Source organism: Belonocnema kinseyi, chromosome 9 (assembly GCF_010883055.1).
Source record: "Belonocnema kinseyi isolate 2016_QV_RU_SX_M_011 chromosome 9, B_treatae_v1, whole genome shotgun sequence".
Lineage (NCBI taxonomy): Eukaryota > Metazoa > Arthropoda > Insecta > Hymenoptera > Cynipidae > Belonocnema > Belonocnema kinseyi.
This window is the reverse complement of record NC_046665.1, coordinates 16,845,482-16,846,731: the sequence shown is the minus strand read 5'-3', so window position 1 is coordinate 16,846,731 and position 1,250 is coordinate 16,845,482.

Below are 1,250 nucleotides of genomic sequence, written 5' to 3'. Positions count from 1 at the left end.
GCATCGATGGGGCACGCACTCAGCGAAAAGCGCTTCACTTCTTACGAAAATGTTGGAAAATGGCTCGATGACTGGTTTGCTTCAAAAAACGAAGACTTTTTTGTAAAGGTATCCATAAATTGCCTGAGAGGTGGACAAAATGTGTAGCCAGTGAGGGCGCATACTTTGAATAAAATATTTGTTATCATTCTCTTGAAATAAATGTGTTTTTTTCATGAAAAAATACCGGTTTCATATGTATACACCTGGTATATAAAAGTTACAATCCTTATAAAGTATATATACTTTTATATAACTAGAAGCTCATACGCGCGCTTCGCACGCGACTCGCTGCTTTACTTGTAATTATTTTATTTGTAAATGAAGCTTAATATGATACTGTGATGTTCATTTTTGGTTTAATAACTTTTATTTGTACATGGCTCCGCACGGCCACCCTCTCAAGATGCAGAATAAATTATTGCGCAACACAGAACATTTTAATGCAAGTTTAGAAAAAACATATGAAATGTCGGCGCGTACCAATTTTCATAGGAATACATGGTAAATGATCTCGACTCGAGGAGAGTCCAAATGTCAAGCCATTTCGAGCGCCCCTAGCACTTGGATGGGTGACCATCTATGAGGTACGACCGGGTTGTGTACTCGAATTTTGGAAATCTGGTAAATCTCGGAAGGGGCCGCATTGTAATTAAATTGTACTAAAATTCATACAGACTATTATGAAATTACTGGAAGCAATTAATAAAAAGAAATAATTACTAAAAGTAATGAAAATGAAAGTTTTTACTATTATACAGGTTTAATTTCTTTTTTAATTCTTATTAAATATATAGTGCATACATTTTCTCATAAAAACTAATTTGTTTAAAATGTTCAAATAGTTAAAAATCTAAAAAACAGTTAAGTTCTGAATTTGTTTATGGAATTTATTTCAATAATAAATCATTAGTGTAAATTTGCAAAGTATCATAGTAAAAAGTGATTGGAAATACAATCTTTTAAAAATAACAAAATTTTGAATTTTTTATGAATGTTCTTTAAATAATTAATAATTCTTGTAAATTTAACAAATAATTTAGGAAAGATTCATCGTAACAATAATCTTAGTTAACTTCGTAAACAAATTGTGTTTATTAATTTTAAAATACCCTTACCAGGTGTATACATATGAAACCGGTATTTTTTCAAGAAAAAAACACATTTATTTCAAGAGAATGATAACAAATATTTTATTCAAAGTATGCGCC